The following is a 26,698-nucleotide window of genomic DNA, read 5'->3' on the forward strand; positions in this document are numbered from 1 at the left end:
ATACGTGATTTTAATAACCACGCGTTGTGTACCGGTCCCGTGTTTTCACGTAGTTTTCAGCAACAAGAAAGAACTAATAAAAGACATTAGATGTCAATAAAATGCACTTTTTAGACAGCTGGTAAACCACGTGAAAACACGGGACCGGGACACAACGGGTGGTTATATAATCACGTGTTTACACGGCTCCGGGATACAAAGTAAAAAAAATTATCAAAACTTCAAGTGAAAAAATATATTCATTTAGGTGGACAAAACAAAGAAAAATGTGATCACTGCACGTTTAGAATCCTGTCTATGTTTGAGTTTTCATATTTCATTTTAGATATTTTTTTATAATACGTTGGTTGGCAATAAATATACACAGAAGAAAAAAAACGTGTATTTCATTGTTTCCACGACAACAGGCCAGGAGGCTCAATGACAGCTGTAAAAATCACCACAAAACTCCCAGGCTTGAGGAAAAAACTTTTTTTTTGTGCTCTCACCAGGAATCGAACCCAGAACCTTCCGTGCGTGAGTCAAGTGTCTTATCCGTTACAAGACGATGACAACCAAGAAAACAAATTTCACTGAAGCATAGCCTGTGCATGGGTATACTGATTTATTCGGTTAGCACGAACGTGTGTAACCTAGATTTACACATACATTTACATTCAAATACATATGTATATATACATACAATATACAAAATGTAAATATTTTGACATAAAAACAAAAAAATAAATTTATTGTACTAGCAATTTAGCTGAAGTAATCAAGGATATCTCCTCCCATCAACCAATTTTTTGTATGTTTCTTAAATGTGTAATTAAGAACTTCAGCCCTACTGGAAATTTGATACAATAAATGTTTTCTTGGGCACGGTAAACTACTACTGCAAAGTTCACTTAGAATTTACAAAAAAATAATTAAAACATTTTGATAAAAACAAACAACTTTGATTGACGTCACTGGTTCGTATGAATCAACCAATGATGAGAGAGTTATGAAAAATTTACGGTTTGCTTGCCGTGAATGGACCAATGGGCTGAACTGATAAAAAATAAGCGGAAAAAAACCTCTGACGTCACACGCGGAGTTATTTCAGAAATACAAAACTTGAAAAAATCTTAGCGCTGATAATGCGATATATAAAAATTGAATAAAATATTTTTTGGCTTAGTTTAATAGTTCAAAAAAAAAAAACAAGTGAACTTTCTTATTGGTTAAATTTTTTACGACTGTCATGTAATTATAAAATACATTGTTTAATCGAGGTACAAAAAAGTGTGCATATCTCTGTTCTAATAAAGTTTTACCGAGGGGTATTTTAATTTTAAGGTTAAGCCTACTAATGTTCGTTTTTGATCGGTCATGAATAAGTTTTGTAGCCTACAAATATTTGTAAATTCTTTCATATAGTACATAAATGTTTGTTTGCTTATTTGAATGAAAGTTCAAGTTGAAATTTCTCCTCTCCGTTCTATCCTCGGGCGGTCAACATCTGAGGCGAGACCGTAAATAAGGCTTCTTGACAAACGAGTTTAAGGCCCGAGGGACCCTCAAACCCGGGGTGGGGGAAGGAGGATACTGCATGCACCGAGGGAGCACTTTTACAAAGGATAGTTAAGTGGATAGGTGGTGGGGAAGAATTTTGACGAATGGGTATTTGAACATTGCCTTTCTCTCAGTCTCTCGCATATGCCTCCCTAATACAATGCTAAAAAGAAAACTGTACGACCGACTGATTTTGATCAACTGAAATCGACGAAATTGAAATTTCGCTGTACCGTTTTCCGCACCTCAAAACCGAACCGATTTCGATGTTTTTTCAAAAAAAAATATATGGGAGTTGCATTTTTTTTACCTTGCTTATAATATACAAGTTTATATTTCAAAAAGAGGATTTTTCTTCAGTTAAATTACTTTCAGTTTTAACTAAGTTTTTGGGATCAGGGAGTATATTCTAGAGTGTGCCCATCAGAAAAGTTTGTATTTTGTTAGACAGTTTTTTTTTTTTAGAAAGAGTATCAAAATGACATTTTCTGTATCAAAACATTTTCCGTTTTTCAAAATTATTATGAAGACTGCAGATAAAACTAAGCGCTTTTTTGGGTTTGTGGGTGGTTCTAGCTCCCATAAGAAACAATTTATTTATTTATTTATATATACGCCCAATGCGCATTTTAAAGAACATATTTATTAATAAACAAATAATATAAAGGATAGTAGAAATACACAATGGTATATAGTAGACTTGGTGGGAGTGGAAGCGGGATAGAGGTGTTTATAATTAAATAAGAATCGGTGATCGTTTGAAATAAGACAACTTGTTATCAAATAAATCAAGACTGGTATGTTTGTTGACAGACCTAAGAATTCTGTGCATAGGGGAATGAAAACCATAGTTAGTTCTATGGTTATCGGTATGCAAGAGTAAGTTTTGTCTGAGGTTTCTGGTTGGAATATTTAATTTTTTTGAGCTCAGTAGTTCAGGCGCATCAGAGAGTGAGTTGGGAATTTTAAATAGGACTAGAAGGTCAGATTTATTTTGACGGTCTTGAAGAGAAGATATATTTAAGCTAGTTTCTAACTCATTAAACATATATTGATTTCTGGATTAGCCCAACCTCCGGCCTATTTTTCTTAAAAATCGATATTGAACTGATATAATATTATTAAATTTATCAAAGAAGCAAAACTTTAACTATAGTGAGTAAAAAAAAAATATTGCTCTAGTGCTACAATCCAGGGAAAAAATATGGGAATACGTTTGTATGAAGAAAAGTAAAACCGCTTTTCCTTTTAAGGTGTGCAGATACGCGACATATGTATAATATGACGATCGTCAAGCAGAAAATATGGATATTATACCACGTTAATACAATTATAAAATAAAATAATTGTCATCATCATTCCATGTCCGCTTCCTAGCTGGAGCATATAAAGGCCGCAAAGAGCCTTCAGACATCTCTGTCAGCTGCCAGCTCCTTTGCATATTCTCAAGTTAGGTTCGTGTCCCGGAATTCCGAAATAAACGCCGACGAACAAGCGGCAGCGAATGTCCATGACGTCGAGAACATACATTCCTGGTAAAGAAGGTAAGCGTGGTTAAGGCTCTCAGGAGGCATCCGCAGTTGGGCCACCCAACCATACCGCCTCTATTTGATGAGAGTTGTCACTGGAGTCTATTTTTAAACCGTATACACCTTTTAACAAAATTAATTATTGATTTTTTATTTTATTTGACACAGTAATCACAGATTTCAAATCCTATTAATAATTATTGATTATTATTTAACTAGGAATTGCTGGAGACACTTTTAACATGATGCGTGCTTTCTGGAACTATAACCAATTTTCTGAACACATCCTGTGGTCTTGTCCCTTTCCCTTTCTCTACGATTCCGAATGAAGCTTCTCGCTACTATCCGTGGCTCCTGTCCAGATCTGGTGGCTTCCAAAAAGAATTTCAAGGCTTTTAAAAAGTTTTGTAATCATTTCGGCAAATTGATTATGTCTAATCAATTTAATCACAGTCAGTGAAGAATACACTTCCTTCTTTTCTCAATCCAATGAAGTACATATTATGTACTTCTGGATTACTTTCTTTCAGCACAAAGATGCTAAGGCTACCTGATTTCAGAGAGCTCCTTCGGGCAGCTTTTCTCGTTTGACAACGAGCAAATTTTTCGTGTATGTGGGCACCGCCAAGGAGACTTATGTCCTCAGATGCGGTGTGCGGTATGTGGTGGGCAAGCTGTCTGGAACTATAGTCTATACTCAGTCAAAACAAAATGCCGATTATTTAACTCTTGTATTATGCCAGTACTCCAGTATATGGGTGCAAATCCCTGCACCTTACCGAAGCTCAGAACACCAAACTTCTGAGTTTTGAGAGTAAGTCCTTGAGGAGAATGTTAGGCAAAAGGTTCAATTTTATAACAAACATTGAAGTCCGAGAACGGACGCAGAAGCCTCCTATAACAAGCGCCTTGAGGATGCGGCGGTAGACTTGGCTTGAACACGTGCTATGCATGCCTCAGGAGAACTTAAACCCAAGTAGTCTATTCTTTAAACCTGCAGGCTCACGCCATCCTGGAAGGCCGATGACGATCTTTCGACTTCATTCGTCGGAACTAAGCGGCGCTGGATTGACGTGGGAGGATGCGAGAGTGCTGGCTGACGATTAGGTCTCCTGGAGGTAACTGGTGATGTCCACCTGCTCCACTTGGAAGCGAATGTGGAAAAGAATAATAAATAATTATAGTTACTGACGAAAAACACTGAGTCCAAATCACGGTAATTTTAAACTATTTTTATTTTTGTTTAAGTAAAAAGAAATATTAACGTTCTTATAATTTATTTAAATATTTATATTTTGGTGGCCATTTTTGACGAGTAGTAAGTCGAACCTCGGACCTCTGATCCGTAAGTCCGCAACACTAGCCACGGGACCACAACCCGATTCAACTTATTATTTAATGACTATATACGATTTTCCGTGCAATATGAAAACTTTAAAAAGTAATGTAATATGAATTATAACCCCCCATAAATATTAAAGTTTTATGAGAGTTCTTAACTCTCATTAATGGTAGTAAAGTGCGCCATCAAAACACGCTACTTCTTAAGAAGAGAATTTTAATACTGTTTAAAAACCCACATTTTCTCAACTCTTTCATTTGTTGACTTTTGTGAAGTAAAAGAGCTGTACATTTATCATGTGGAAGAGTCAAAGAAATATAGATGTTTAAACATGAACAGAATGGTGAAAGTTACACAGTTTGTAAAATGGCTACTTAAACTAGCCAATGATAGGTCATAAGCCCTGTTAATGCCTGGACTTTCATATTCCTTTCTCAAAAATGTTTTTCCTCTCTGTTACAACAAATTTACATCTAAAAAACTCCCTAGGGAAGAAATATAGTATGTCTATAAACATTGGGACATACCCGAAACATTGGTATATCTGTTAAGTACCTAAAATACAAAACTGGTATTTTTTATGTATCAACTCTCACTGCCTCCACCTACCATGGAATCACTTCTCTACAATACCGCAGAGTGTGTGTGGACCGACTATTGCTTCACAAAATTATGACAGAAATAGTCGACTGTACAGAACTACTTAGTTTAATAACAATACATGTGCCAGCCAGGATTTGTGAACGGTTCCACCTGTTTCATGTACCACTAAGTAAAACATCGTATGTTAAAAATGGTTTTTTTCTTAGGACTTTTTCAGTGTACAATACAAAATTTAAAGATATAGATTACACAAACATCACTCTGTCAGATTTAAAATTTACACTAAAAATGCATTCTGTAACTTGGTAGACATTATAGTAACAAATATGTACATCTCCCTTTCCCTCTTTATCCTCTCTTCAAGATCCTTGTCCTAATCCCGCCCAATTTACTATAACTTACTGTTCTTAAAAAAATATTAAAAAAATATTTGATTATTAAAAAATATTTACGAGTATATGAAAATAACATTTTTATATATAAACTTATATGTATTTATTTAATATGTAATATATTTTCTTTACTAACTTTGTATACTTTGTAGAAATCTGTCAAGAAAAGTAGACTTCTAAGCCCAATGTGTGCTCAAATATTTTAGATATTTTTTCTACGCTTTGTCTCTGTTTGTATTTTCATTCAAATACGAAGGTACGTCGCATTTAGGAAGTATTTTGCTGAAAACTTTGAAAGTAAATTCATTACCTAAATACAGAACACTGCTCTGTGGAGATTATTAGTCCCCTAGAGAAAATTAGGGGGCAACAGGTTTTCCCTACCGCCCAGTTTCTTGCTTTTAAGACTGGAAAAAGCTCTGGCTTTGCTTTTAAAAACTATACCCGAAACGTCGTAAAAATAAAAAGACGGTTTGGCAAAATATGTGAACGTTGCAAAAAAAATTGTTTTTCATAATTGGACCTAGAATTGTACATTTTATTTACAATAATAATTAAGAAAACTTCTTTAGGGAGATCAACAAATTACAACAGGGATGGAGAACATCTTAACGAAGGGAATATGAAAGTCAAGGCATTTACAGGGCTAATGACCTGTCATTGGCTGGTTTAAGTGGATATTGACCATTCTGCTTATGTTTGAACATCTACATTTCCTCAACTCTTCCTTCTGTTAATTTTTGTGAAGTAAATGAGCTGAAACCTTTATTCTAGTGAATAGATTGTTTGGGTCAGTATCAACTTTATCCTATTGTATCTATTCTTTCTCAAAATTACTGTTATAACCCTATTCTGCAGAACGGTAAGTTTATTTTTTTCCTCTTCAGTTGCCAAAACCAAAATACTACTACAATTATTTATATGAGGCGCAGTAATAGAATTATATATCATCCTTCATGAATTTTCACTTACATATCTTGTGATTCATCCGATAAGAGAAACCTTCCTTAGAAAATTTATGTTTGTAAAATAATAGAAATATTAATTTAATATCCAACATTATTGATTAATTCAAAATTTCTTACCTGCAATCATTACGAAGAACTAAATTTAAACAAAATTTGACTCTTAATTAACACGACCATGTTATAATTTTTCACACCGACGCCGACGCTGACGGGTTACAGTTTTATTTTTTTGCTGATGCAAAAAGAAGATTAAAAATTGGAAAATGGTTTTCAGGCGTTGTCTAGTTTGTGAAAATATTCAATTAAATGAATCCCTTCACAGCAATAAAGGTTTCAGCTCTTTAACTTTACTAAAACCAACAGATGGAAGAATTGAAGAAATATGAATGTTTAAACAAAGACAAATAGTGAACGCTAAAGTGTAAAGTGGCCACTTAAACCAGCCAATGACAGGAAAAGTCCTCTATCCCTGTTGTAATTTGCTAATGTATGCAGGTGTCTTAGAACTTGTTCCAAACATCGTGAATTCATAATCTTTAAGATTTGAAGCACAAACTTTGTGGAAAATCATTAATCAATATAGAAATACAATAACTTTGTCTCTTACAGACCAATTTTAAAATAAGGTGGCGCATAAAAGAGAAAGTTATTTTACATTATTAGTGACAAATCATATTACGCAAAGTATTTTACAAGTATAATAAATTTACAAGTATATATTTACAACTCAATTCTCGACTTAAATAATATTAACATATTGAGAACAACAAAGAAACGAAGCATGTTTAGCGCCTTAATAACTAAATATAACACAACAATATATAAGCCAAAAACCTTTTCTTACACAAGCAGAATAAATATATAAAAATCCTTCAAGCATTAAGGAAGGGAAAGTCTAGAGCTAAGTTAGATAAGGTCGTTAACAGACAATGCATTTAATGGGAGTGATGATTAGAACATTTCCATATCAGCATCTTTCTCATTTGGATGATACCGTGTGTGTTGGATTTGTTCCGACGTTTCGGCTACCATTGCAGGAGTATCACCCAAAAAAGAAACAAATTGATAACAGTGACTGTGAAAACCTTCGCACCTATATATCCATCTCAGTTGGTTAAACATCTGGATGCCTAAAAAATGTCGTATGGTACGATGAACACATACGGATTGGAAGCATTATTCAGATATACAAAACGTGTGTCAGACCAATCATAGTGTATGCAATAGAAGCGAGCATAGATAAAGAAAAATAATATTTTCTAAAAAAACAAAGATATTTAAAAAAATGTTACGACAATCTTCTTTGCCTAAGATAAAGAAGATTTGCATTTTGTGAAAACTCGTACTAGAATTTCAATCGACAGCGACGTGTTTCATTTCACAATTTTGGTCATGTTTGTCATTCTGTCAAAAATGATGACGTTAGGCACAGAGATTTGGGGAGCTAATTGCGATTGGTTTGGATTTGCGGATAAGTAAATTGTTTGCTAAATGAGTGACTCGTTAGTCAACATCATCCGACAGACTGACAACAGTCTGAACACGTATGGGTGAGTATTATTATGTGTGAAGCTTCTCAGGAAGCGTCAGTGCAGAACACATCGACTTTGCTAGGCAATTACAGTATGAAGATATTGTCACGTGCGTAGGTTCAACACATATTGTGAAATAATTTGTAAATCAATTATTATAATTAGGGACTTGATTTCAAATTGGACGAATAAAAGTTTATTTGTAGAGACGTTTTAGTGAGCATAATCTTTTCCTCAGTATTAATTTTCAATGGTCGCTGAAAGCACTTGTTAATTTATTGTCGAAATAAAAGATAGGTGTTACTTTAATCCACAAATTTGGAATATCCAGTGACCGGTTTCATCGCTCGAAGCCAGTCTCGAAGATGTCGCGAAAGCGATGAAACCGGTGACTGGATATTACAATTTTGTGGATAAAAGTATCACTCGTCTATTATTTCTATAATAAATTACTACGAACTTCTTTCAAAATTTTTCACTTACAAACTTAAATGTACTTGGAAATTGTTAGGAATGTAGAAAGTGTTAAAATATTCCGAGAAATCGCTCTGCTCCAAAAACATCGCTGGGAATTCCCCAAATGAGAATATCCAGTGGTTTAAAAAAAAAAGTTGTCAATACACTATTATACTAAACCAATTAAAAAAAAAAAAAAAAACATGTATCGTATTATCAGCTCTATGATTGTTTTAAGTATTGTATTTCTGAAATTACTCAGTGTGTGACGCCTTAAGTTCTCTTCCGCTTCTTCTCGGCCAGTTCTACCGATTGGTCCGTTGGCTTACGGTAAACCGGAAATCTTTCACAACCCTCTTATCATCGGTTGATTCATTTGAAGAAGTAACGTCGTTGAAAGTAGTTCATTCAATTAATAAAAAAAAAAAAATATCATGCATTTTCAAGAAACTTTGCAGTAAGTTCAACTCAATGCTCTAATTTTTACCGTGCACTGGAAAAAAATTGTATCCAATTTCCCGTAGGGCAAAAATTCTCCATTGCTTGAAAACTATCCTTTAAGTACCAATAATTATAATTAACAAATTACAACAGAGATGGAAAACATTTTAGATAAGGGAATATAAAAGTCTAGGCATGTACAGGGCTTATGACTTGTCGGTGGCTGGTTTCAGTGGCCAATTTACACATTATGGAACATTCACAATTTTGTCTATGTTTGAACATCCATATTTCTTCAATTCTTCCATTTGTTGATTTTAGTGAAGTTGAAGAGATTCATTTGATTAAATTGTTTCACATACTAGGCAACGCCTGAAAACAATTTTCAAATTTTGAAACTTCTTTTTGGACCAGTTGGTTTTCTTACAATATTTTGAGTTTGTCCAAAAGTTTGTAAAAAATAGACTGGATTTCATGAATCTCTTCACAACAATAAAGTTTTCAGCTCTTTAACTTCACTAATAATTGAAGAAATACGGATGTTCAAACATAGGCAAAATAGTGAATGTTACACAGTGTGTAAAGTGGCCACTTAAACCAGCTAACGACAGGTTATAAACCCTGTAAATGCTAAGACTTTATTTGAAGTAAGAAGGTAAGATTATCAGTCTTACGCTTCAGGTACGAGTCCAGTGACTATGAAATATTCTAGTTTAAAAATACCTTTTTACACAAATATTTCATGTCGACCATGTCAGGAATTGAACCCAAGACCTCTTGCATGGTAGACTGACGCGCTGACCACTACTCCACAAGGCTGGCTCTACGAAACACTAAATAAAAATATAATTAAAAATTAAATTAAGGTTTTGAAATACGGTCCAAATCGTAACTCCCAAAAAGCCCACCAACTTAAAACGCGACAAATGATTTCGATGTTTTTTTATTTTGATATAATGTTTTCTTTTATATATATTTATGTTGCCATTTTCAATAGGTTGGAAACAACTGAGCTTAAAAATAGAAACCAAAGTGGGGTTCGAACTTCGGACTTCCTCTTATTAATTTGCTCTAAGCAAAGCAGTAGTGGTCACGTTGGCAGGAGAGAAGCACGTCGTTCGGATCCATCTCCATCCACTTCTGTTTTCAGCGTTTCTGGAGGCCTCCTGAAAAGAGACGCCAGTCGTTTCTGTCACCAAGCCTGCCTATCTGGTAGGACTTCTCTCGCGAGATCGAGTTCCGGCTCGTCGTTGTACCACCAAATTTTTCAGGTCACCCGACACTACCGCTGATCGAAATCCGGCAATGTTTACGTACATGTATTTTGTTTTACATTAAAACAGATCAATTTTGACTTTTTTTTATATTTTGTTTTTTATGCGCCCTTATAAAATTAGAACAATAATTAAAACAAAATACTACTACAATGATAATTCCTTCCTTACTCTCCATTCCTCTTTCTTCTCTAACTCACAAAGTGTCCATGCAGCTTGACTGTGGAATCATCTCCCTTTTTTAAAAAAAAAAATATTTACAATTTTAAAAAACCCGTAAGGGTTACATTAGAAATTTTATATTGTCTAGTTAGTCCACCATAAAAAATGTTACTACATTATATCTGTTTAAATCACGTCTAAAGAAACGTCTCTTTTCTCTTCTTTAATCTCTCCTCCTTTCCTCTTTTTTCATTTTTCCTATTGAGTAATAGTTTTGATTTAAGTTAATTTATAAACAAATTCGTTTATTCTATTTTTATATATCTTTAGCTTTTTAATCTTTATTTTCTATTGAATATGTTCTGTAACTTGAATTATAAAAATAAAACTATTATTTTATTGGTTGGTTGGAAGAAATTGCCATTTGGCAATAAGCCCGCCAATGTACAAATAACATGTACAAAAAGTTAAATAAATAATTGAAGTGCGACTAAGCTTATCAAGTACTATCCATAATGTATGTACCGTCCTTAAGTAGAATAGCTGAGATTCACGTTATCAACCCGACAAGCACTTAGCTAATTATATGTTGTTCCACTTAGTGAATTGATTATTGAAATTTAATTACTACGTTTGTATTTGACAAACATGAAGATAATTGATTTGAATCTAAAGATTATTAACAATCATAAGTCGATAAATTGAGAAATAAAAATTTGCGGCAAGGATATTTTTAAACGTGATACATAATTTATTTTTTTGAAAATAATCAGTCAAAAAATGAGAACCGTTTTCGAAAAGTGAAATTTCTACAAAAAAAACAAATGCGTTTTTTATTGAAATGGGTTCTTCCATGTGAGCTTTATCGATTGGTGAATAAATCTTTAACAACATGATATATATGTGAAGTTGTAGCGGTTCAAATATCGTGAATTTTTACAAAACGAAATAACTACACTACACAGAGTTTTCACAAAGCGAAATATCTACATATTTTTATGGGATGTCAAATTTTTTGAAATCGAAAAAAATCACAAACGAAACATAATTTCGGCCAAGAAAAAAGAAGTGTAATAATAATAATAAAATAATATTATTTGAAATATATATAGGAGGTTAATACCCATATGTGTGTGGTGTAAATACATAGGTACTTAGATATGTCCGTAGACATATAATTTTACAAAAAAATCAGTTTAAAATGATTTCATGCAAAAGTAAACATATTTAATTCCCAACACAAATCAATTTTCCGTACATTCCTATCACAAAAATATGTAGATATTTCTTTTTTGTGAAAATTCGTGAATTTAGAACATTTTTATAAATAATTTTACTGATTTAACATTCTTGATTTTTAGTATATGTGTAAGGATTTTATATATCTATAAAATGTAATTTTAATTTTATTGTAAATCGTAATAGTTTTATTTTTTACATGAAAAAACCTTCTTCTGAAAAATTTACATTTTGTAGTTTGTAGATATTTCGCTTTGTCAAAACGGTCTTTGTTGTCCACCGCGCCGCGCTATCAGTTGCGTAGCGCATTCTGTCAGTCCAATTTTTGACCACTTATCCCAACAAATCTGGCGTTGTTTCCGAAATGGTGAGTGTTATATTGGCTTCCAATGATTAAAATGTTGTTGTTTTTTTCCAAAGACCATTGACTTGACGCATTGTCCAATAGGAAATAATCCAATAGCGTCAAAACAAAAATCCTAGAAGCAAATTAACCGGACAAATTCTAAAATCAATGGTATCAGCAAACTAGTCACATTCGTTGTTTTAAGACCACTATTTGTTTGGTAAACTGAACAATGATTCATAAAGTAAATTTCTACAGTTTGTAAGCCTAGTTCAAGTAAAAGGCCCATTTCGCACGTATCGTCCAAAACACTACAGCACGTTAAAATAAGGGTGAATTTACATTTATTATAATCTCTTGAATTTGTAATATCTATTCATCGGCTACTCACCTCACGTAAAAATCACGCAAAAGTAAATTGAGTGTAGATTAGTCAGCCTCATGGTGAACTGGTTATTGCGTTTGCCTGGCAGTAAATAAGTCAAAATAATGATAATTTATTATCAATTCATTTCATGTTATTTTAACGTGCCATGTGAATTTTTACCAGGAAAAAATATGAACATTTTAATGGGCATTAGACTGGTCATCTTACCATCATGTTACAAAAATGATCAAAATACGCTCGGGTTGGCTTACCAAAGCAGAACACTAAGCACATAGATGCAGAAAGGGAATTATGATGATTATGACTAAAATTAGGGTCATAGAATTATAATATACCAGAAGGCGCGTAAAATCATGTCAAGTCTGACATCCCGCCTGCACGCATGCGTGAAGTAGCCGCGTAATGTTACCAGACCGCGAACAATATATTATTATAACACAAAGATAAGACAACTTTGTGTAAAGTTGTGTTATGTTTTACCACAAAAAAATATTTTACTGACAGGACTATTAAAAAAAACAGTTACATAAATTAGGCAAACGCATAAAAAAAACATAAGATCATCATTTAGTTATTAAGTAAATTAATTTCGTTTAGTATTATAATAGGGTTTATAAACAGAAAGCCGGGTAAAAAAGTCGACTACCCCGGCAATACTAACAAAATGTCTACGTTGTTATATTAAACAATCTGACATATGGTAAAATAATCGAATTATTAAATATTATTTGTGAATTCGCTACTTACACATGAAATGTGTTTCCACCCTATTGCCTTTTAAATCCTAGCAGTATTTTGACACATACAAACGACAGAAAACAGAACACGGCATAATTGAATTTAATCGGCGGTTGCGTACTAAGCGACGTCTACAGAGTGACTAATGGCCAAAACGTAAAACTACCCATTTATGAGTAGTTCAGTCAACTTCACTTTGATGCACGTACGCGGTTTCTGAACTATTATAATTCTATGATAGAGTAAATAATAATTTAAAAAAAATTAAAAGATTTATTAAAATTATTTAACTAACTCAACACATGACTTTAGTCCAATTGAATTGAGACGTGTGTTCTAATAAATGTAAATAAATAAGAAATTTGTGTATGGATAAAAAAACGTCGGTAAATATGAGTATATTACATAACTCACATTAGTTTAATTGAATTTGCAAAAAAAAATCTTCGGAACTTAACATTTAAATGTAACCTGGGCAGATCCCTTCAGTCTTATGATCAGCGCCTAGAACATTTTGGTCTAGATACGTTAGAATTTAGGAGACAGATTATAGACTTGATGTATCTTTATGATATAACTGATTGTAATATTGTTTCCACATTTAGTTTTGAGAATGTACCCCTGAATGTCCCCAATCGGCGATTGAGATCGTGCACAGCATTTTATCTTCCAACATTCAAAAATAATATGGCGCCCTTTAATGCATTATTACGTATGTTAAGATTATATAAAATTTCAGCGCTTATCAGTTCATGGTTTACCTCTTCGTTCTAATTCTCAAGGCACTCTCTTAATACCCATCCACAATTCTTCTTTCTTCTCTAACTCATATAGTGTCCAAGCGGCTACACTGTGGAATCATCTCCCATCCACCATCAACAATGTTACTACATTATCTCTGTTTAAATCACGTCTGAAGAAACATCTCCTTTCTCTTCCTTAATCTCTCCTCCTTTCCTCTTTTCTCTTTCCTCTTTTTCCTATTGAGTTATAGTTTTGATTTATAATCATTGATAAAAAAATACGTTTATTTCTATTTTGATACATCTTTAGCTTTTTAATATTTATTTTCTATTGAATATGTTCTGCAACTTGAATTATAAAAAAAAACTATTATTTTATTGGTTGGTTGGAAGAAATTGCTATTTGGCAATAAGCTCGCCAATTACAAAAAACACTATGTACAAAACGTTAAATAAATAAATATAATTACATAGAAAATAATGCTGGTGTTAACGAAAAGGCGGACTGTAAATGAAAATCGAAATTTCATTCAGTTTTGTGAATTGGGAAATATTTGAGAAAGGAATAGGTACATGGAGTGGATACCTACCTTTAATATAATCTGAATGTTCTTCAATTTCTGGCACTGGATCACAAATGAACTTTAATATAACATTTTTTTTCTCGACGCGCGACGATTCCAACCACTTTTTATCCGATTTTATGTGAAGTCAAAAATGTTGTTTTGTTTTTGTTCTAAATCCGAATCTTCTAATTTTGAATATCTTCTTTCTTGATGTTAGGTAGGTACCATAAAAATAGGTCAAAGGAAGGATGGGAACGAAAGGAATAATATCGATAAATGCTGTTATTTACTTAACAGCTGGTATTGATATATTTAATGATACATTAAATAATTAAAGGAGAACCGTGACGCAATTTTAAAAACCAAAGAGTCCTTTATGTTAGTAAGGTAAAATAATTTGTAATAACCTGTAAGGATAATTTATTGTATTAACTTACATAATATTAATGGAATTTAATTAAGCTTATCCATTAAAAAAAAAATATTGTTTCTCATTTGCGCATGTTGTGTTCACGGCCAGTCAGCCTCGTAGTGTAATGGTCAGCGCGTTTGCCTACCATTCAAGAGGTCTCGGGTTCGATTCCCGAAATCGTTTGTTGTGAAATAGTTTTTTTAAAGGATAACTTACTCTAGAATATTTCATAGACCCTGGACTGGTACCTCAAGCGTAAGACTGATCATCTTATCTTCATGTAACAAAATGATCAAGATACGCTGCGATTCATGTACCAATGCAGTGCTCTATGCGCCATTAGGTGTGGAAATGGAATGATGATGGTGGTGTTCATGTATTATTGATGAACAGTATCTAAGCTTAACAAATTGGGATTATCTTACTAATCTATTTTTAAGATTTGTAAACAACAATAAATAAAATGAGTATATTACCACACGGTTTCAAGATGTATCCGTCTCTTCGTCAGGGCTCAATATAAGACAATTTCAATTTATTTATTTTAGATACGTTAATGTACATTACAAACAAAATTAAAGGCATAATAACTAAGGCAAAAAACAATACTAAAATTTAAATATACAAAGATGGTAAAATAAAAATACCCAGCAATTATAGAAAAAGGATGCTATCCTCTCCGAACTTTTTTTCACAAATATTACAGATGTCGATATCCAAAAAGATACGGTTGAGTGAAGATATTACTCTTTCTGCTGACATTACCATTGGCAGGCTGGTTCTGCAAGCAGGAAGATAAAACAGCTTAAGCTGCCTATGTCTAGGGTAGTCATTAGAAACATGAAGAAAACTACTTTCCATTACATCTATGTTGATCGTAATACCACAGATTAATCGGAAAAAAAATACACGAGCCAGTTTGCATTTCATCTTTTCTCCAAACGATTGTAGCCAAGCATTCCCAGTATGAAGTCAGATGAGTACAACCACGGATAGTATCCACACTCCCTTAAGTAAAGATACCTCAGAAATTTCTTCTCCATCTCCAGCACAACATAGTACTTCCATTCGTGGGGCGCCCAGATCAGAGATTCACACTCAAGTCTGCTTCGCACCAATGCGTTATAAAGAAGCCAATGAACACGAGTATTTTAGAACACCTTAGCTGTGCGGAGAACAAATCCCAACATTTCGCGCGGAATGTCACAGTTAGTGCCTATGTGAGTATAAACTTTCAGTTTAGCATCAAACATAACTCTCAGGTCTTTGTAAGTGGCAGTTCGCTTAAGTGAACACGCTCCCATACGGAACGGCGTAAAAATAGTTTTCACGCCCTTGTATTTTATTTTTTTATTTATTCATACAAATACATACATTTTACAAAAAAAAAACAATAATAAAGTATGCTAAACTCTTTAAGGCCATAATAACGTATCCTAAACTCTACGAGGGCCCCGTGTTGTGTTGGGATATAACATATTGGAAAGTGGAAGCACGTACATAATTAAATAGTAGCAAAAATAAAAATGAAATATTATTACATAAACCTACATACATTTCAAAGGGCATCTGGACAACACGCTAAATAGTATATACATCTATACAATATCTCGCAGCAGTCTCCTGCAATGGTCTCTTCCCTTAGACAAAATCCAGACTTGTACACTCTCAGGAGTATATAGTATAGATAATTTTCAGAAATTGAACACTCTTGGAGCCACAAAAGAGAAATTCCTCTGAGCAAACGTCGTACGTGTTTTTAAATTCAAACTATTTATTCAAATTACAGGAAACATTACAGAAAAACCTAGTACGAGCATTCTGTTGGGATTTACTCTTATAGTGGCATGACCATAAATGAGTCATTGACTCTTTTTAAAAATATTGTCTAATGTCCAGTATCTTCACATCACACAACAATACTCCGTCGCGTCACCTAAAACCGGTAGACATTAAAAAATCGGTAAAAGGTTATTCATTAACATTGCGGGCCTTACTTATAATCCTGGCATAAAATTACGCCTAGGAATAATGGTAATAAGGGTGGTATTCCCACCCTTATTTAGTCATAATAATAAGGATGGTATTCCTATCCATATTTTACCACTAAGCCAAGGCGTAACTTTATGTCAGGTTTATAAGTAAGGCTCTGCGTGTATAACCTACACGAGTTGAAGCGTTTGACCACAAAGTTAACTATTATGCATTTTTATTTCCTACAAAGTTTCATAGAATCTGAATAATAAAAAAAATGGTTTGTAAGAATTTGAAATTGATTCATCTGTGCATTCAATCCGTATAATAAAATTGACTTCATAATATTTTCCCATTAATATACAATCACATAATACTCCAGGGAAATTCATGCAAACATCTTGCCTGCTCATTATAATATAATATTATATGTACGAGACCGCACTATGTAGCTCATAGTACGTTAATGGTCTCAAATACATAATAATGACATTTACCCTTTCAGGTTGTTCGAACATACGTGAATATTAGTTAATCTTTATTTATTTATACAGGTAGTTCATTAAACCCTGTCACATCTGAAACCACGGTGATCAAACAACTACAACAGTGTAAGTCACTCTCCAAGAACAAGAGTTAGTCTCTTTTTTTGGAGAGAGGAGTCTCTTTTTGGAGTCTCTTTTACTAGATGCATAAAAGAAGATATGTAAAGAATTTTCAAAAAACATCTACCTTTTATGAAATTTATTAATATTTTTTTAATTATTTTTTTTTCCGCTCTCTGTATCAACAATAAATATAAATGTGAAATCTGTAATTAGACTTATTCTTTAAATTGCTTTCTTAAACCTTTTTTATTAAAAAAACCGTATGATTTACATAATAAATAAGTACATAAATAAACAACCTTATTTTTTGTGTTAACGTTAATAGTCGGCATAACACAAAAAAGTTTGTTTTCAGTTTGACAGCTGGCTTCTGGCTGACGTGTTTGTTTGGAACTCTTGTCATCATTCTAATAATATTTGAGATAAGTTTTGAATATATTTCACCAAACATTTAACAAATTTGGTTGAATAAACATTATGTAAGATAACACGTGTGACATAAACTTAGTTGATTTATTTATCAGATTGAGATGAGTGTTGATTCATATAATTGTTTAATAATTTATAAAATATTTTGAGTACGTCCAAATGCTTGTGTACTGATACTGAAATTCAGCATTTTCAACATTTAAAGACACCTAGATCTTAAAAGAGACGAGGTAATTAATGGGGAGGTGAAAATCGAATCATTTGCAGGGTACATGCCCTATCATTGGTTGGCTTAAGTGATCATTTTACGCACTGCAATATTCACCATTCTGGATAATGTGTGATTGTGATTGATTTATTGGTTCATTTCACATTACTATTCGAAATTCGGAATATTTTGAAACTCTAATGTCTACTGTCTCCACAGAAATTTAGATTGCAATTCGTGGCATGTTTTAGTTCACAACGCCCTGTGTTGTTTTATAAGATAATTCTGACAATATATTAATTTGGTAAAACAAAATGGATAACATTCGGCCGACTTAATGACCTGCATTTTCTCTCAAATGAAAGGGCGGTGACGTTAAAAAGGTTGATAAGTTTAAGTACCTCGGCAGCATTCTAACAGAAACCTTAGACCCAGATATAGAAGTTAAATGCAGAATTGAGGCAACAAGAGCTGCTTTAAATGAAATAAAGTCCCTCTTCTGCAATGCTAATCTAAACTTGAAAATAAGGCAAAGATTGGTAAAATGTTATGTGTGGTCTGTATTGTTGTATGGCTATAAGACTTGGACTCTGAAGGTGAATATTATGAACAGGCTGGAAACTTTTGAGATGTGTTTGCATCGTAGAATGTTTAAGATATCTTGGACAGACTAGAAAACGAACTCAGAAGTCTTAAGTCAAGCTAGAATGAACAAAGAATTCTTAACCACCATAAAAGTTTGTGAAATTTCGTATCTGGAGCATATTATGCTTGGAGTAAAGTACCACTTGCTTCATTTAATTTTGAATGTCAAGATTGAGGGTCGCCGGGGGGAGTGGAAGAAGATAGATGTCCTGGCTGCGAAATATACGAGATTGGGCTGGCTTAAGGATTGTGGAGCAGATTTTCCGGGCAGCACAGGACAGAGAGATTTTTGCCAGGGAGATTGTCAACGTTGGGAATATCTGACAGGGCACTAAAGCCCGTTTTACATTGGGCATAAAATGGTACAAGATCTTGTGCAAGTTCTTGCGCAGTTTTTTTGAATAATAATTATTGTACCAAATCTTGGGCCATTTTATTAGCCGTTTTACATTGGACAGTTTCTTGCGCGTAAGCATGCGCAGTACGTAGTATTCGACGCCATTTGCTGTTTGAGATTTGACAGTTCGCAAATCGAGCTATTTAGTGACGACTGACGACGCCGTTACTGACAACTTACAATATATTATTATTTTTGCGATCAACAATCAACCCAATCAACATGGATTGTGAACATTTGCTCTTAGCAGCTTTTGAAATATTTACAGTCTGCAGTGTACCTAAAATGTTCTTCCTAAAAAATGTCAAAAAAACTCAATGCCAAAAAAAAGATTAGTTCTCAACTATTTAAACTATTTTCTTCGATTATTGAAGGCATAATTTAAGAAAAATGAAAAAAAAATATTTTAATAACTTTCCTCTTCAATTCATTATCTTCAAAATCATTGTTTTAATATATTTTATTTAAATGATTTGTCTTTATATTTGAGTACCAATGTAGTTTTTAATCGAAATTTCAAGAGGCATAATCTGCCGGTCAAAAAAAAAAATATTTTAGTTATATACCACTTATAACTGAATTTTTATCAGAAATATCTTTAAAAAATACATAATTATCTAATTTTTATTTATGTTTTTTTCATACTTCAAAATTTGAAAAAATCCGCGTTTTATTTAGCAAAGTCGTATTATATTCTTACTTTTCACAGACTACAGACATAACATTTGTATTGTTGGATGCGCGCGCAGATATTGGTTGAAAAATACGCGATCTATTTTTTTCTGAATTTGACCACAGATTTATTTTATTTTACATAGATACTCGAAAAACATACAATTTGTAGATATTGAATTCTACGATATAATTATCTCCTCAGTGTTTCTCTTTGCTTGTGTAATAAATGTCTATTTTCAAAAATATATATAAAATGGCTTTGTATATTCAATTTATTGCTTTTGCCAGTAATTTGTTTTTTATTTACGAATAAAAAAAATAAAACAAAGCATTCTTTTTTGTTTACGATCTCTTCAATTTCCTTTTAAATAAAACCCATTCAAAGAAAAATGCCGTGAACTTTTACTTATATAAATAAATAGATTTTCATCTGAATTAATAAAATTAAATCAGTTCGCCAATTCAAGTCAGAACTACGGGACGCGAACCTTATTCGGGAGGATGCGCAGGAACTGGCAGCTGACAGAGAGATGTATAGAGGCTTTTTGTGGACACCATATGATCCAACAAGGGAGCAGTAGAATGATGATGAATAACATTATTTAGCACAGCGTTTTTAAATCACGGTTTAAAAATTTGAAAAGAAATGCGTGTTTAAAATTAATCTTTTCAAAAAGAGTCACTAATGAATTATTATTTCATTAGTTTTGGTTAATATCTCTAAAAAATAAAAAAAAATAAAAACAATGAAAAAAAACTTTATGTACTTTATCTCTCTACTTATTTATTAAGTTTTTTCATAAATAAATAGTTGATTTGTTCTTTGTTAGTTTTTTTTCAATTTGTGCATTGGATAAAAAACATAACACAAGCAACAAATAATTTAATGGGCCTTGAAAATTAAAGTTGTCAGGTGACAATATGTTTCTTTTTTAGGTGATAACGCGTGTGTTGGATTTGTTCCGACGTTTCAGCTACCATTGCAGGAGCCATCTTCAGGGTAAACACGGTATCACCCAAAAAATAAACATATTGATAACAGTGACCGTAAAAACCTTCGCACCTATTTGACAGATGACAGTTAACAATAAAAGAGTGGGATGCGCGCGCAGATATTGGCTCAAATATTGTATGAAAAATAGGATGTGTTCTAATTTGACCACATATTTAATCCAATTTGTGTATTTTCGGCACAATATTTATTGGTATGATTTCTTCTTCAACTGCCTTTGAAATAAAAAGCATTCAAACATAAATGTCGTGTACTTTTATTTGTATTTTAATCAATAGATTTATTTCTGAATTAATAACATCAATTCAGTTCGGCAGTTCAAGTGAGAACTACGGGACGCGAACCTAATTTGGTAGCTGACAGAAATACCCGGAGGCTCTTTATGGACACCATATGATCCAACTATTTTTTGGAAAAGTGTAGCGGAAAGTGGGACTGTGTAAGTACATATAATACCGGGAGCTCTTAAATACGTTTGACCGTATTTCACGAAAAATATAATTTTAAAATTACAAACGTTACTTCCATTTCACAATGTTATGTAATGCAAATTTCATAATCCAACTCCATTGGGTAAACAAGTAATCATATCATCTGCAGTGTACAAACTAATATCGCGTGAAGAGTCTGTAATTAGTGGGATTTCGCATGTTATGTGCATATGTAATTAAACTCGCCAGCTAACCACTGCCACTAGAAGCGTTTTCACGGACGACATTATTTTAATTTTTGTAATTCCGCACGGTAAAATAACAGCCACTTTTATAAATTTAATATTCTCGGACGTTATTAAAAAACAAGTAATATCGTCGTTCGGTCCACAACTCCGCGTTAGCGTTGATTCGAAGTTGTTGTTGCATGGTCTTAGAGGATATGCGGCGAACATGGGGGTTTGACGAAGACATATTTGAACCATTGATATTTATATGTCCCTTAAAGGATAAACCGCGAGAGTCACATTGAGCAAATTTTGATTAAACAAGATTTTGTACGTGTGCGATTTTTTCAATTATCTTCGATTTTCAAAAAAATAGTATATCTGGGACTACGTATATTTTTTTGCATTAAAACAAAGTGGACATCAGATTTTTATTTCAACATAAAAAAACATTTTTACAAAGAAAGTGGACTTTGTTGTTTTATTCACAGGCATAATGACAAAAAAATTGTTTCCTGTAGTTTATCATCTAAGGTATAGATATGTTTACACTAGATGCAGCACTAAGCACCCGCCCTTTGTTCCATTCAACTTAAGTTCCGGAACTTAACTTGAAGTCAGTAAATGTGAAGCAGCGTAAAAAAGCGCAACATACCGATTTGAATTCACAGTAAACTGGAATTGACAGTTAGTTTTTTTTACTTTACTTCCCGTTTTGCACGGCAATGTTGTCGCGACAACGATCAGTTTTCAGAACGTCATTTCAAACTATCGTTCTATGAAGCATAATCTCTATTTAATTATACCTCAGTGATTTGTTTAATATATTTATAAAGTAGTATTCTTATAAATAAAATAATAATATGTCCTCACATAAATTACTGTTCTTCAATTCTTTTTTTATGTAATGAAAGAGAAATTCAAAATATACAAATTCTTATAAATAAGGCAATGAGGATTATACTAAAAAAATATATATATTCTAATGTAGAAAGAATGCACAAAGAAATTAGCTTGCTCACAGTAAAGCAACAAATTAAATATAATGTGGCAATTTTTATACATAAAATAATTAAGGGGATGAATAAAATAAAAACAAGAATAAAATTTAACCAAAAATGTCAAACATATGAAACAAGGGGTAAAAAAAAGATGAGATTACCAATGAGGAGAAAAACAGAATCTCAAAACTCATTGTACAAGGGGTGAAGCTGTACAAATCAGGAGTTGCATACTGAGCGACGTCTCCAAAGAAACTAAGGCGTCAAAACGTAAACCTACTCATTTATGAGTAGTTTACTCGCCTTCTGTTTGATGTGCGTATACGGCTTCAGGAATATTCTTAATTTTATGATATAAAGATAAAAAATAAATTTAGTTTAGTCTCTTAGTAAAAAAAATACTAGATGTTTAAAGCATAAAAAAATCACTAACTTGTCTATTCTAAAAAATGGGTTTTTGGAGATACTGTAGACCCTTTGGTTTAATGTAGTTGATAGTCTCGCAAACGGTACTCGTATTAATGACTAGAATATACTTACATAATATCACAATGGCACAAATTGGTTCATAACTGTCATCAAATAATAATATGTGGTATTTTATGAATGTTTTATAATATTCAGCTTGTGGTTTTATTTCAATTGTTGATTTGGGATGAGCTTTTAACTTTAAAAGTGCTGTATGTCACAATTAGTGAAATGTTTGTTACCAACTTGTGCCAAAAACTCAGCGATATGTTTTAATATGTGTGTTTGTTTATCTAGACTTAGATCAGTAGATCGAAAATTTTTATTGGAAGGAGACAAATATGTGTCGGTCTTAATAATTACAAGAAGTAATCTATGTACTGAACACCCGAGTGATAAAATATTTAAAAAAATGTTAGTCCGTAAATTTAATGAAGTGCGAATATTTTTTTTTTCAAAACATTACATGATCATTAGTTTTAAGAAAACATTTTGAAAAGGGAATATGAAAGTCTGGACATAAAAAGGGCTTCTGGTTTATCCAAGGTCACGAGCTGGCAGCTGTCAGTGTTATTTTTTATGTACCTACTTAATAAAATGGTTGAAATCATGACTTAAATTTACTCATTTACTTAATGAATTTCACTGAATTTACGAAATTTATTATACGTGTGCTGTTTTTCGTATTATTGAAGAAAGTGATGGAAAACTACGATCTAAAAGGATTACAAAGATTACAAAAGTTGCAGCACTTAAAGTCATAAACAGCAGGTTTACTAGTATGGAAGGGCTAGCTGTTCCTAGATATTGCAATAAATATGACAAAAGGACACTGCAATACAGTATACCTAAAATATTTAACATGTTACCAAACAATATTGAAAATACTGAGTTAAATACAGGAGTGAGACGTTTGCTCAAATTATGGTTATAGGAAAAAAGTTTTTTGTATTAGTGATAGTTTTTAGTTTTTCATAATGTAATATGCAATGTTTTTCAAGTAAAATTATTGTTAATGTGGGTTGGATGTAATTTATAAGAACCTGCTGACGAGTTGTATGTATGCAACTCAGCAGGACTTTATTTAAATACTATTTTGTAAATATTTTTGAAAATAAATAAAAAGTCACAAACTATTACATAGAGGGTGCCTAATACATTTGACCAAATCCAAAAAGTCATTAAAAAAAAAAATTGAAATCTTAAATGTAGTTAGTTATAAATTTCTCGGACAAGCAGTCCTTCGCTCTCCTACCTCTCTCCTACCCAACCGCTTCCCTTGTTCGCGTCTGGTGCGTATCGCTTCGTTAGTCAAATACATTTTTAACGCATTTTTTTTTGTCGGGGAGGGGTAGGGGTTTGCGAAAGGGATGCTAGTTCGAGAAATTGATGTTTTACTCCATTTAGAGAAAGTAAAAAAAAAAAAGTTTTTAATAATGACTTTTTGGAAAAAAAAATTTAGTATAATTTTTAAAGCCACCGCGAGGAATGTACCTCTGAAGTTCCGTGGTCTGGCTCTGAAAAACCGTGTATATATCATCTTAAATGAACAAATTTTAAGCAATTTTTCTTCTGACTAGTTTGTTTTTTGATTCGCTGGAAGATATTGCTTTCAAAAATAAGCCTGCAAAAGTGCACTTATTCTTGTACTTGAAGTTTTAAATAAATTAACAATATTAAGGCCACTTTCATACGAGCGAGAGTTGCCTTTCACCAATACAATATGAAAAGTGTCCTGACATGCAATTATCAAATTATTCCTAAACGGCACTTTCGTACGGGAACCCTTTCCAAAAATGTAGGCTCACAGGATTTTTGGTGAGATCATAGTCAATATCTTTAGTAGGGAAAACAATCGACATTAAAAAAAAGTCCGTTGCAAAGTGCATATTTTATAGGCCCAAACATTTTTAATTCTTTTTTTACTGATAATATTTCATCGATTCCAAACTTTCAAAACTTTCCTTTTTTTAAAAAACATGCATTATCCTGGATTCAAACTAAAGATATGAACTCTTTTTTTCTATGATTTATTTTATTGCCCTTTAATAATAAGGAATATTTTTGTGTTTTTTAAAATGTTTTTTTTCCTTTTTGAATTACTATAAAAAAAAAATACCATATTATCTTTTACAGAATATTTTATTTTTTCTTTCTTATGTTATACAAAAATATTATAACTGTCCAATATTTATTATAGGAGCAAAAATTCATTAACATTTTCTTGTATACCCACGAACAGGCCATGCTTTTGTGGGATTTTTTGTTTACTATTTTTCTATAAATATGTATTTCATTGATATGTAATTATGCTTTATTTTTTTAATACTCTATTTTATTATTATGTTTATTGTAAAAAACAAAAAAAAAATTAAAAAAAGGGATATGTTACGACTGTAAAACAAATTTACGGAAAAGTTTTACTTGTGTGTGCGTTCAATACATATTAAATACCTCTCATGACACCAAACACAATTAATACTATGGAATGTCTAGAAATATGAGTTCCTAGACATTCCACCATGATGCTGCAAAAGCAATCGAAAATGAACACAACTTTCGGTCAACGAGGATTGGTCTACTTCTCCATTGAAGTTTACAACCTACTTCCTTTGTACACAAGAACAATAGGGAAATATCACATACTACAAATACCGATAAAAATATATGAAATGGAACTAGAAAAATTAATCGCATTTTTGAAATTAATATGGATATTGGGGAGAAACTTTTTCATGCCATACTTTAAAAAATAAATTTTATCATATCAACAATTTAATTAATAACCACTATGGGGAACAGGAAATCGAAATGACCTAAACAGACTACAAAGACAGCAAAATAAAATATAAAAGTTAGTATATGACCTTCCCTATCTAACAGCAACTAAATAACTCTTTGAACAAACTAAGCAATTAAATGTAACTGAACCATTCAAACAAGAATCCTTAAAATTTATTCATTATTTAGCCACTGATGTAGTTGTAGGCGAAGTACTAAAACTTGATTTTTTTATAGTAAACCTAGACACAATACGAGAATATCAGAAGACTATCACATTCAACCTTATAAAACGAGACAAGGACAGTCAAAACTAATAAACCAGACACTGAAATTATACAACCAAACAAAACTAAACATCAGACTCAGACAACCTTTTCAAAAGATGTAAAAAATATTATTATCAACAACAGAGTTTGAATAAAAAAATGATTATTATTTTTGTAAAACGAATGTTATAAATACGTAAGGGTAAATAATTAAATTTTCAAATAAAAAAAAAATATCCCTTAAAAACGTGACATGTTTGACATTGATAATTGTGACGTCAAGATTCGTTACGATGTTCTATAAAAATTTAAGCGGTTGTAACCGTTGTTTGTAGACAAAGTTCGAAATAAACAAGAATCGTAGCCTATTAAGGGCGTGACCAATGCAATGACCATTTTCGCGGGAAATAAAAAAAAATCTTTAAATTTTCTTACTCGACAGTATTTCATAAAACCTCATTATTTTACTCATTGCAAAAAAAAGTCGTATTTCTCTTTTAATAACTACAATCACTATATAATCGCGATTAAGAAATGGATAATGGAGGTGGGATGCGAGAAGAATTGATGAGTGGATCAGGCCAAATATGTAAAAATCTGTTTTTATTTATGGTGTTTCTGTTTGTGAGTTTTATGGGTTTAAACTATGTTTTATATGTAGTTGATGTGTTTAGTTATGTTTATAAGACCTGTCTTAAAATTATATAAAATGTCTCCCTCGGAACGGGATTTCAGTAAAAAAGTTATACATAAATTGTAAAAGAACAAATAAATAATGATTTTAAAAATGGGCAAAAGGTCATCAGATTGTTATTATGTTGTTAAGGTGGCACTATTCTTTGAAACGTCGCGTCAAATAAACAGGAAAGTCTGTTATGGAATGAAGGCGATTACCCATCAATT

The sequence above is a fragment of the Micrasema longulum genome, unplaced genomic scaffold (assembly GCF_059751315.1).
Source record: "Micrasema longulum isolate JH-2025_06_02 unplaced genomic scaffold, ASM5975131v1 h1tg000261l, whole genome shotgun sequence".
Taxonomy (NCBI): domain Eukaryota; kingdom Metazoa; phylum Arthropoda; class Insecta; order Trichoptera; family Brachycentridae; genus Micrasema; species Micrasema longulum.